Below are 11,714 nucleotides of genomic sequence, written 5' to 3'. Positions count from 1 at the left end.
AAAAAAAAAAAAAAGGAAAAGAAAAATAGAAAGAGAGAAAATAGGAAAGAAGGAAAAAGGGAAAGAAAGAAGGAGGAGGAACTAAAAGAAAAAATAAATAAAGGGAGGGGATTCCACTCACGTTGGAGACCTCTCCCCAGCCCAAGTTTGTGTGTGTGTGTGTGTGAGAGAGAGAGAGAGAGAGAGAGAGAGAGAGAGAAGGAAGAAGAGGAGGAGAAAAAAGGAGGAGATTCAAAGAGAGCCATACTTATTAAGAGCTGATCAAGGTTGCAATTGAAGAGTCCTTCTAGCTGCCATTGAAGAAGACGAGCTAATCACAACAAGGTTGAAAACTGATACCCCTTATATTAGAATTTATGTTTTATTTCATAGGTTTGAGGAGTAAGATCTTTTAGCCTAAGTTAGGGGGACTTGGACATGCATGCCTCAGGTCGTTCGAGATATAAACTGCAATAGTCTTGAGCTCTATTTTCTTTATTTGTGGAGGAGAGTTGGCTCGATGGCTTATTCTGTTGATGGCAATGCCGAAGGTGGAATAAGTCCATCTCCGCTCTTCTCGTGATCTGTTTGTGTTCCTATTGGGTGTCTTTTATCCCTTCTGTAACTATATTTTTTTTCTTCTTATATTTTTTAATACAAATGATTTTCTAGCCAAAAAAAAAAAAAAAGATCTTACAATAACTCTAGAAAGTATTTATATTTTTTTATTTGAAGAATTGCATATTTAAGATTATATTTTTGAGACTTGCCAAGGGGACTGTAGGAGATTGGTTTGATATGTAGTTCATGTTAGATTTTTTATAAAATTATGTGATAATAATTAGATGTTAAAACTTTTTATTTAAAGGGAAAATTGCACCCCTCCTCCCTTGTAGTTTGCCGAAATTACATGTGGGTCCAAGGGTTTGAACGATTTATGCCCCCCTCCCCTGTAGTTTGAAAGATTCTTACATTTGAGTCCAATCCGTTAGTGTTCGTGAGTTTGAAATTATTTGCTAGTAAAGTCACTATTTTTATACCGAAAATGCCTCAAAACTAAGTGAAGAGACCAAAAGACCCTTAACTTAAAATGAAGAAAAGAGAGAAATCCCTCTTTCACTTTCATCATCTTTAACCCAGGTCTTCAATCCTTGCTCTGCAAATCTTCAACCCTAGGTAGCGAAAGAACACCAAGAAGAGAAGGAACCAACTGAAGCTGGTGGAGGGACGCTAGCGAAGGGTTCGATTGAAGCTTGCTGCGATTTCCCTCAAGCAAAAAAAAACAAAAACAACCTTGAGTAGAAAAAGAAGTGAAAGTGAAAATCAGAAACAAAGAATTAAGAAGCAGAGATGTTCTTCTTCTTCATAAGAGCAACAAGTCTATTAGGTTCTGAAGACAGGTGTTGGTCACTACATCAATTGCGGTTCTCTGGCTGATCTGGATGATTATGAGAAAGTTATAAAGGTTTTCTTTGTTCCAGTTTGGCGTTGGCCTAGTAAAGAGCCTCTAATGTACTGTAGACACTGCAATCTCTTCTTCACTAAGTTGGTATCTCTTCCTCCAACCTATTCATCTCCTTCTATGCTCTCTAATATTCTTCATTGTCACTCTTGTGCTCATGTTATCGACCCTGATTTCAGCTTCTTCCCTTATTGTGGTTCAGCTCTGTAATTTCCTTCCCATGTCTCAGATGAGGAGGATCGAGTGGAAGAGAGGATGGTTTGCTTCTTTGTTATCTTTTGGGGAGTTAGGGTTTCTCTATGTAAGGTGTTTCTGTGTTTGATAATAATGTGATCTTTCAATGAATAACAACGAAATTTTTCCCACCCAAGTTTTCTTGCAGATGGGGACGATTTGCAGACCTGTTTTCCCCAAAACTTGTCCAACGGTTATGTGTTAGTGATAATTTGAGTATTTTGGGTATAAGAGAGTATAAAAGGGTATGATGGTCATCTTATCTAAAGATTTTCCTACTAAAAGGGTTAATACGGTATTTTGCACTATAAAACTAATAGCATGTTCACACTATCAATGACAGGGGAGAGAGATGTAAATCATTCAAACCCTTAGACCCACATGTAATTTTGACAAACTACAGGGGAGGGGGCCATAATTTTCCCTTATTTAAATAATTGTTATACATATATAGACCTCTGTAGAATTTCATTTCATTTTGAATTCGTTTTATATAACGAAAAATAAGGATTTGGGACTGTTCTGCAGAAGGGGCAGATTTAAGACACGATTTTGGGTGGATTCAATAACCACTCTATAAACTGTTTTTGGTTTGATATTTTTTGTATATATTAAAAAAATAACCATAGTCACCTAGGAGAAAGAATGACTCATTTTGATTCTCGTAAGAGAGTTATGTATTTGTTTTTACCATACTATAGAAATGTGACAGATTCTGGATGCTGGTATTGGACCTTAGGAATACTCAATCTAGGAATGTTTTTTGGTCTGATTTTCTTACATGTGGTAGCCCCAACAGTTTATAATATCAATCCCTAAAAAACGGTCTTTAGATTGTAACAGATTTTGTCTAACAAATTTGAAAAACTCATTAACCCACTTTCCCAAATTCAAATCACTTCCAGCTTTTTCATGAATTTATAAAAGTCATAAAAAAAAAATTACAATAAAAAAATAGATAAAAACTCAAAGTCTATATTCCTCTGTAATCACCCCCATTCCTGGGTACAGAAAACTTCCTTGACGTGACCTATCCGAGCACTTGAATTTTCTGTGTATCAAATTAACTCCGAATTTAATGAAAGTCTTAAAAGATCATAAAAACACATGTATGTACTCCCAATAATTATTTTAAATCATAAATAATCTCTAACTATGTTCAATAATATGAACAATCTCGGACTACTGTTTTATCCAATCTAGGAAATACTCTTAACATGTCAAAATCTTATTTTCTCTCATCAAACTCATAATTCAAAATTTCATACCTCTAAATCATGGTCTATCCCCAAGTAGAATATAAAAAATAATTAAATCATAGGCTAAAAACTCTTACCTTGAAAAGCATTCGAAACCTTTTTTTTTTTTTTCTCCTTTTTCTTCTTCTACTTCTTCCTTCTCTAATTTCTTCCCCCACGGTTCCTTTTTTTTTCCCCCTCTTTTGCTTATCCTTAAATAAGGATGAGAGACAAGAGAGCCACGTTTTTGGCTTCTCTCACCCGTCCCTATTTTATTCCAACTCTATATCTTCCTCTCTTCTAGTCACAATCGATCTCCAAAACTCTATCTCTCCCTCTCTTATAGTCACAATCAATCTCCAAAACTCTCTCTCTCTCTCTCTCTCTCTCTCTCTCTCTCTCTCTCTCTCTCTCTCTCTCTCTCTCTCTCTCTGTGTGTGTGTGTTTTCCTACCTCATCTCCCTTGCTTTATACTCAAGGCTATCCGAATCTCAAAAAGAAGGTCCATGAATTTATTAGGGAAGCTTCATTTATTAAATATTAATTAGAAAAAATTAGTTAGTTAATGTTGTTTTGTTAGTTAGGTCTTATCCACCTGTTAGTTAATTATACATGTAGGTAATAAGTGTGTGTATATATATTTATATATATATATAAAATTCTAAGTTAAGTCTTAATATTAGGGTTGATATTAAAATCAGAAAATTAAAAAGAGAAGTCAAATTATGGTCTAGTGGCAAAATGGTAAATCAGGGTTCAGGGACAAAATGGTAATTTCAGGACAAAAACCCTAAAGTTATTTTACAGTGTAGTTACATCTAATGAATGATTTTTAGCATTTATCAAGTACTGATGCACCCTCAATGGTCTGGTATCACCACTTTAAGTCACCCTCATGGCCTCACCCTACAATGGTCAAAAGATAAAAATACCCCTGAGTCAGATTTCAGGGTATTACATCAATGGTCATAGAAATTAATTTTGAACAAGAGATGGACCTCAAAGAATAATTAGAGGATCTGATTCATTAAAGGAAAACCAAACATGTAATCATTTTTACTGCTAATGATTCGACTACCAATACTCAAATAAATAATACAAGAAATTATTATCAAATAAAAGAAGTGGTTTTAATATACTCAACACTTTTATTTCAGATCAACAAACCTTGGGTTTTCCATTTGTCAGATAAAGGGAGCGGTTATTCACAACAATCGGATTTTCATCGGGATCTAATCAAAGGATCTATGCATTCTCAAAAATGTAAAAACAACTATGGGAGAACGCAGTGCTACACGGACCATGTTCATATCGGAACAGAAAATATCCACACCATTAATATCTACAAGAGTTCAAGAAGAACAACTAGGTCATGTATCAACCTATTCTCGTTGGATCTAGATTCTCTCCAACCGTTGGGGCGACCAGCATGCATTCGACGACAAGGAGGAACTTGGATGTGTGCCCGTGTGTTGGATTGTGTGCCCAAGTTCTCCCAACCATCGATGCATTTTGGAGGCCCATCCATTCTCATTGCAGTTTGGGCACCTACACAATTATACTTCATCCTTCTCAAAAATCTTGTGACTTCCTTTACAATTGAAGCAAGGAATGAACTTGGGATCCTAAACAGAAAAGAAGGTGAGGAAGACAAAGAGAGGTCAAATGTAAAAAAAGGCAATATTGGTGGGTGAAGTGGGAGCACTATTGTAAAACCCTACACATTTCGGGACATTTGCATTATTTAATGCGAGGAGGCGGGAGGAGGTTTCAGCAAAGGCTAGATATGAGCTTGTCACCTTAAGGCAAGCATGCAAATACAATTCTTAATTTATTTTATTAAAGTAAAAGCAATGTTAAGCCCAAGAAACGAGGGGCTGAGTCATGAGGCTAAGGCTGCGTTTGGTAGTCATTCAGTTTCAAAAACGACGTTTTGTGTCAAAATGCCGTTTTAAAACCAAAAAAATGTGTTTGGTGAACTTGTTTTAGGAACGATTACCCTACTTGTTCACCTTTCCTGTATTTAGAATGAAATTGAAATGACGGAATAAGGTTTTGTCATTCCATCATTTGGTGTTTCTAGCATTTTTTTTCCCTTTTCGTTCCAAAAAAAATGAAAACATCAAGTTGATATTAAACGCTTTATTCCATTTTTTTGTTTCCATAGAACGAAAAAACGTCGGAAATATTCTTTTAGATGACTACCAAGAATCTACTACCTAATGAATGGGTATGTCTCCTTTAGTCCCACATCAACTAATAGAGAGGTAGTTCCTAGGCACTTAATATCCTCAGGTTCTCTTCCTATGTCATGATGCATTTTAAGGTCTTGAGGCCCATGTATTAAAGAAGATAATATCTTCACATGGTTAGAAAGTTGTGTCTAAATGTGGCCTGTTAGTTAAACCAAAGAATAGGTTGAAGGTCCAAGAACGATTTGGATCATGCCACTGATAGGGCCAGACATTCAGACAATCATTAATGAAGGGGTATAGATCATTACCTGAAACTCCACAAGTACAGAGCCTCCACGCGATCTTAGCCCTTTCACAGTGAGTCCTTCCCACACCTACAGTTTTGTGTTTCCTTTGAGTCCAAGCTCCTCCTCAATCATCAGGGTTTTCACAAAACCCTAATTACCACTCAATTACTAGTGTAGAGATTAAGAGTGTGAGAGAGGGAGAGGAACACGACTATATACAAGAGGAGAGAATTAGAATCCTATATCGCTTTGGTTTTTAGAGTCCATGTATATCTCCAACCCAAATCCCTATTCTTTTAGAGTTGTAGATAACCCAACTTTGGCATAGAGATTTGCTACTTAGAGTCAAATACTCACAAAACTAATCTTATCATTATTGATAAGATATTAAATAATAAGCAATACACTAATTTCTTTTTCCTAATAATCTCCTCCATCCTACTATGAAATCATATCTCATATGAGGATCCAAAATATTAGATTATGAAAAAGAATTCATGATCAATTGATGCTGTGCATATAGGTTGAACTTATAGGAAAGGGGTAGGATCCCACTAGGATTCCACGTAGCATACTATGTATCTTAACAGTATTGCATTTATAACACAAGGTTAATCAATACATATGCTGCCAAGTAGATGTAACAATCATTACCCAAAATAAGTAGTTATTTATGCATCTATCCCCCACTGAGCAATATCACATAGTTCACTATAGGGCATGCGTTAAATACTATCAAGTCCCTAGTGAACCGAAAGCCATTTCATAGATTTTGTACACTTGATTGGACCAGGAAAACATTTCCAAATTGTTTTTGAACATAAAATAATAATTTATGTTAATTTTTTAAACATTAAAATTTTTTTATTGAAATACCCCGGATCTGGATTTTATCCAATCAAATATAGACTTTCTCTCTCCTTGATATTCTCCCCAAAAGGGCAGTGGATTCCTTGTTGGGAATCTCTTTCGAATACGACCTAACACTACGAGTCCAACGTACCGATATATAGTCAAAGAGACATCAACCATTGGCACACCAAAACGTGCAGTGCTTATTCACATCGATAAGGACCCCTCAAGTCAAAGGATTGATTATAAACTACTTAAGAGAATTTTATTTTCTTATAAACCGATAGTATATCATATGTGAAAATACCAAGTGATCCAGTTCAATGTACACACAATATGTAAACTCACATTTGTGCTTTGAAATCAACATCTCTAGATACACACAATGTGACCACCATGAAGACAAGGTGTCCAATCTCGCCCCTAGTGGTGAACAGTTTTAGGTTAACAAGAGACCTAAGGACAAACTGAGCTATAATCATGCTAATTAAAACTAAATTAAACAATTTAATTTAAATAAACAAGTTTATACATCAAAGCTAATTTTTCATAAACCTAATGCCTATGTTCTCAACATGTTTCTCAAATATACTAGGCAACAAACCCTTAGTCATGAGATTAGACAGATTTTGAGTGGAGTCAACCTTAGCTATGGCTATATCACCACGCTATATAATCTCACGAATTAAGTGATATTTTCGTTCCACATGCCTGTTCTTCTAATGAGCTCTTGGTTCCTTTGCTTGTGCTATGGCTCCTCGGTTGTCACAATACAACATGATGGGATGCTCGACGAGCTCAGGGACCACACCTAGGTTGGTTAAGAATTTTTTGAGCCAAACCCCTTCCTTAGCTGCTTCACTAGCTATTCGGTTTTCAGCCTCAATAGTGGAGCTGGCCGTTACTTTTGTTTGACACTCTTCCAAATTATAGCACTACCTCACCTAAAAAATTCCATTCCTGGTGTAGACTTTCTGTCATCTTTGTCAGTTTGAAAATATGAGTCTGTATAACCCACAACTAACAATTGGTCAATACCATAGACTAGGAAATAATCCTTGGTCCTCCTCAAATACTTGAGGATGCTTTCGACAGCAGTCCAATGCTCATATCCTAGATTAGATTGATAACGGCTCACAATCCCTACTACATGACAAATTTCTGATCGAGTACATAACATTACATACAAGAGACTCCCTACATCCGAAGTGTAAGGGATTCTCTTCATTGCCTCAATATCCTTAACAGTTTGAGGATATTGTGATTTAGATAGTGATTCCATGCCTTAAGGGAACACTTCCTTTTTTAGAATCCAGCATGTTAAATTTGTCCAGTATTCTATCAATATAAGTGTATTGTGACAAGCCTAACATCCTATTCTTGCGATCTCTTACAAGTTTTATTCCTAGGATGTAACTGATTTCACCAAGGTCTTCATTGAGAATGTCTTGGATAGCCACACCTTTGCAAATGAAAGCAATCTCACATCATTCTCAATGAACAAGATATCATCCATATAGAGGATAAGAAAACAAACGTTATTCCCACTGGACTTCTTGTAAATGCATGGCTCATCAATGTTTTGTTCAAATCCAAAATTTTTTATGGTTTGATCAAAACGTATGTTCCAGCTTCTAGAAGCCTGTTTAAGACCATAGATAGATCTCAAAATTCTGCACACTTTGTTTTCATCGCCTGAGGAAGCAAAGCCTTCTGGATGATGCATGTATATGACATCATCTAAATGTCCATTAAGGAAGGCGGTCTATACATCCATCTGTCATATCTCATAGCTATAGTGTGCAGCAATCGATAATAAAATCCTAATGGATTTAATCATTGCTATTGGTGAAAAGGTTTCATCATAATCCATCTTTTCTTTTTTGGTGTAACCTTTTGCCACCAGTCTTGCTTTGAAATCTTCACATTCTCATCCACACCTCTCTTCCTCTTAAAGATCCTTTTACATCCTATAGGCTTAACACTTTGAGATAGATCCTCTAGAGTCCAGACGTGATTGGAATGTATGGAGTCAATCTCAGAGTGTATGACTTCCTTCCATTGAACAGAATCAATATCCTTCAAAGCCTCCTTGTAGGAAAATGGGTCTGACTCTGAAGTGTCAGAAACGATGTGGAACTCTTCCACCTTTTAATCATCTTCTTTGAGAAGTGTCAAATGAGTTGGAGGCTTGATGGACCTCTCACTCCATCGAGGCTCTTGGGGTTGATTCACTTCAGTGGACATGTTAGTGGGTATGTCAATAGGAGGTACAATAGGTGCAGAAGGTTCTTAGTCATTAGATATTTCTTTTATGACCACTGGATCCGATCTACAAGTGACTAGATCCTCTTCAAGGAACATTGCATGTTTACTAACTAAGACTTTCTGATCAACAAGGCCATAGAAGTAATAGTCAATAGTTATTTTAGGGTATCATAGGAAGTAGCATCTATTTGTTTGGGATTCCAACTTATCTGTTTGTTGCTTCCTTACATGTGCGATGCAACCCTAAACCCTAATATGTTGTAGGCTAGGCTTTCACCCATATCAAAACTCAAAGGGGTGTTTTAAGGACAGATTTTATTGGAACCCTATTCAAAATATAGATGGCGGTCTCCAAGGCAAAACCCCAAAGTGACGTAGGTAATTCTGAATAACTGAGCATAAACCGAACCATATCTAATAGGGTACGATTTCGTCTCTCTGCTACACCATTCTATTGAGGTGTCCCTGGGGTTGTCAACTGAGAAAGAATCCCAACTTACTTTAAATAGTCCCTGAACTCATCCGATAAATACTCTCCTCCTCGATCTGATCGAAGTATCTTGATGCACTTACCCAATTGTTTTTCTACCTCAGCTCGGAACTCTTTGAACTTTTCAAAGGTTTCTGATCTTCGGTGCATTAGATAAATGTATCCATATCGAGAGTAGTCATCAGTGAAGATTACAAAATATTCATAACCATACCTCGCTTAAACATTTATGGGACCACAGACATCAGAGTGTATTAATTCCAACAAGTCTTCAACCCTCTTACCTTAGATGAAAAGGGTTTCTTGGTCATTTTTTCTTGTAGATAGGAATCACATGTTCTGTAAGGTTCTACCTTTAGAGTTTCCAAAGTACCATCCTTGACCAACGTGTAAATTCTATCTACTCTAATATGACCTAACTTAAGGTGCCAAATATAAGTGGAATTATCTGGATCTTATTTCCTTTTTAAAGTTACATTTGAAAATTCATTTGCATTTAAAACAAGTTTCAAGATATACAAATCATTCTGTAATAAATAAACCATTCAAACGAATAGATAGTTTAAATCAAAATTGAAATGAATATCCATCAACGACTAGTTTAGAAACAGAAACAATATTCTTTCTAAAGGAAGGAACATAAAAATAATCTTTTAAAATTAAAACTATTTTTTTTAAATGCAAACTAAATTTTCTTATGGCCTTTGCTATGGCCGCAGCTCCAGTTCCTAACTTGAGATGAACCTCATCCTTGTTAAGTCTTCTTATCATCCTGAACTCCTACAACATAATGCAAATATGGGTGGTCAAACCAGAGTCAACCAACCACGTATTAGATGGTTCTTCTGACAAATTATACTCATAAAAGACATAGGTTTCAGATATACCTTCATCTGGTTTCTTCTTCAGAGTCACCAGGTATCCACGATAATTTCTCAATGTCTGTCATTTTTATAGTAAAAACAAGGTCCCTTCTCAGGTTTCTTGCCCTTCTCCACTCCCTTACTAGCCACCTTAAGTGTCTTACCCTTATCGGTCTTCTTCTTCTTACCTTTCAGTTTAGAGGAATAAAGACTTATGGTCAGTAGACAATACCTCAAGCTTTTGCTTCTTATGTGCCGCCTCTACTTCTTGCAACATATTGCCTAGCTCTAGAAGCTCTACGGAAATTTTATTCATATTATAATTATAAATAAAAGATCTGTAGATTTCCTGAGACAATGAGTAGAGTATGACATCAGTTTTATAGTTCAGCCTAAAGGATGTCCCCAGGGCTTCTAGTTCTTGGAATAAATTTTGTAATTTCATCACATGGTCGATAACTAAAATCCCTGAAGTTATCTTAGTGTTTTGGAGGAGAGTGACAAGCTGATGATGTGCATGTCTGTTTTGCTTATCATACAACTTCTTCAACTCCTCCAACATGTCTTTAGCGAAACTTAGATCCTTTACAAAATCCTTAATGGTCTTGTATACTGAATTCAAAACAAGGAGCTTGGCCTTAGAATTGTTTTTTCAAAACAATTCATAGGCAGCTTTCTCCTCACCCTCCATAGTGCCAGGGGTGAAAGTTCTTCATCTTCTATGACAGAAATTAGACCTTCTGCAGTTATGAGCAATTTAATGTTCCTTCTCCAGTCAACATAATTGGGGGTAGTCAGAATATGGTCTTTAATGAGGGTAGCGTAGTTCATTTGACTTGATATATTGCATATCTACATGATGTACAAGGAAAAATTAGCATGATTAATATCGTTGAAAAGAAGGGGCAAATCTAAATACAATGATTACCCATATCTTAAGCTTCTCTTTAGCTATGAGGTGTGATTAGAACATTTTAACCCTTATGCACATGATTTAGTCTATCAGAGTTCATCATATACATGTTGGTTGAGTGGACTATTCTGTCCGTCTCGAAAACTTTCAATACTTTTGGCCACTTGAGTGTCATTTCCATTCCTATCGGCTAACATACACTCAAGTCAAATTTATACCCTTTGTTTCAAAGTGAATCATAGCATCATGAGCTAGTGTCTACTATTGCAGTACACCTCTCACTGACCATGTTCTCTACCTATCACATATTAGATAAATGAAGACGGTTTCAGAGAATTACTCAAGCATTATCCTATCGGCATCTGCAAAAGTAGATCAATGTGACCTCTACATTTACCAACTAAAGGAAGCCATGAAAATTCCACTAGTTAGGGTTTTCTATATCACACTTGTTTTTAAGTTTAGGGAAACGAGAACAGTCATCTCTTCTAAAAACACAATAAGGTGATAATATCACTATACATCACATGTAACTAGGAATCATAAAATAATCATCCACATGAAATAGAAAACAAAGCCATAGTGGTTATGGGATAACAACTAGAATCAAATTGACTTTTTTATCACATGCAAGTCACTTTGATTCCAAGATGGGTGAGAGTAACACAACCTCTTTAATTACTCCCACAAGCATAATTATGTGATAATACAATGCAAATAATTATAACCAAGATAACTTTTACATTGAAATAAAACAAAAACTTGCTTCTCCATCTCCCGTCGCTTCCTCTAAGCAATCTCCTCCTCTAGTCTTTTCACGATTAAATAAAAATAAAATGCCTAATTCTATTACATTCCTTTACAATAAAGAAACCTTGGGAAACCAACCCACCATTTGGGCTATCCAATGAGAGTCCATATTTTTATAAAAAA

This window comes from Macadamia integrifolia, chromosome 11 (genome assembly GCF_013358625.1).
Source record: "Macadamia integrifolia cultivar HAES 741 chromosome 11, SCU_Mint_v3, whole genome shotgun sequence".
Classification (NCBI taxonomy): domain Eukaryota; kingdom Viridiplantae; phylum Streptophyta; class Magnoliopsida; order Proteales; family Proteaceae; genus Macadamia; species Macadamia integrifolia.
The sequence above is the reverse complement of the archived record's forward strand: the minus strand, read 5'-3'. Positions refer to the sequence as shown.